A 1,844-nucleotide genomic window follows, 5' to 3' on the forward strand; every position below is an offset into this window, starting at 1 on the left:
GGGCCCGGCCGGCACCACGTCGCCTCGGCGGGGAGAGACGGAGCGCAGCGACGGGGCCGGGCGGGGCGGGCCGGGGGCGGGGGGCTGCGCGGCCGGGCGGGACCGCTTGTGGGAGGGAGGAACAGCCCGGTCTCGGAAGCTAAGCAGGGCTGGGGCCGGTTGGCGCACGGATGGGAAGCTGTACGGAATCTGCGCGTTCTGAAGGCGGTTTGCCTGAGGGCTTTTCTATTTTTCTCAGAATCGTGAAGACTGGAAATGACTGCTAAGATCTTCGAGTCCAAGCGTCAGGCCACCACCACCACTGTGTCCTTAAGTGCCACATCCACATGTTTCTTGAACACCTTTAGGGACAGTGACTCCATTCACCTCCCTGGGCAGCCTGTCCCAGCGCCTCACTGCTCTTTCAGAGGATTATTTTTTCCTCATATCCAATGCAAACCTCCCCTGGTGCAACTTAAGGCCATTCCCTCTTGTCCCTCTCCTCTCTATCGTCTCCCTGTCATGCATATAAAGCTTCACATACAATATGGAAATTGTCTGGGTGGTGCTAACAGATGTAAGGCCAACTCCGTTTGGTGCCAGCAGCGTCACGGTACACTAATGCTAGTGCTTCCATGCAGAAATGCAGGCTGGGACAGGTGAAGGTGGGTGTAGGCAGCGTGGCCTTTCTGCCCAGTTAGAGCAACAGGGTCTTCCTCAAGCCCTCAAGCACTGGGGCATGTCCCTAGGCCCAATGGAGCTTGTGTGTGCTTGCAGGTGTTCCAGGAGGTGTGAGCTTGGGGAAAGTGACATGAAGATGGAGTAGGTGCAAAGTGGCTGGATGCTGCACAGAAGGAAAGGATCTGGGGGTGTTAGTTGGCAGCCAGCTGAACATGAGCCAGCAGTGTACCAGGAGGCCAGAAAGACCAATGGCATCCTGGCTTATATCAAAAGTGTGACCAGTGGGTCCAGGAAGGTGATTGTCCCCTGTACTCAGCCCTGGTGAGTGTTCAGTCTGGGGCCCCTCACTGCAAGAACATTGAGGCCCTGGAGCAGGTACACAGAAGGGCAACAATGTTATGAAGGGTCTGGAGCACAAGTATTTCAGGGAGCAGGTGATGGAACAGGGATTGTTCAGTCTGGAGATGCGGAGGCTCAGGGGGGACCTGTATGATCTCTACAACCACCTGAAAGCAGGTTGTGGTGAAGTAGGGGTCAACTTGTTCTCCCAGGTAACAGTGATAGGAGGGGAAGGAATGGCATCAGGTTGTGCCAGGGGAGGTTGAGGTTGGATATGAGGAAACTTTTCTTCTTGGAAGTGGGGGTGAGGTGGTGGGACAGGCTGCCCAGGGAAGTGGTGGAGTCACCGTCCCCGGAGATGTAGAAGAACCATGTGGATGTGGCACGGAGGGATACGGCTATCAGTCATGGTGATGATGGGCTGATGGTTGGAGTAGATGGTGGTAGAGGTCTTTTTCAGCCTTTATATATTCTGTGGTAAGAAGATGCCTGCTCAGCTGGACAGTATGTTGTGCTCACTCACGCTCATGAAACCTGCAGAGGGTTTGGGGTGGCTGAAACATAGGAATAGGTTTAGAGAAGGGACAATCTTTTGGGGGATTTGGCAGCTGTGTTGAAGGGGAAGCTGAGGGAAGTGAAATTAGGTACACTTATCATACTGCTGCTTAAAGAGTTCTTTGTGCTGTCCAAAGCAGGTGAAGTTTGTAAGATGTGGGTAGAGCAAGATGGAGGCAAACGTGGCAATGGGAGGGTGGCTGCTGCAGAGCAGAGGAAGGACGGAGATAGGTCTGTCACTGAAACATAGCGGTGTGCACCTTAAAACCAGCTGGAGAAGCTCCCCTAGT

This window comes from Lagopus leucura, unplaced genomic scaffold, assembly GCF_019238085.1.
Source record: "Lagopus leucura isolate 7727_CA_CO unplaced genomic scaffold, USGS_WTPT01 Super-Scaffold_100157, whole genome shotgun sequence".
NCBI classification, from domain to species: domain Eukaryota; kingdom Metazoa; phylum Chordata; class Aves; order Galliformes; family Phasianidae; genus Lagopus; species Lagopus leucura.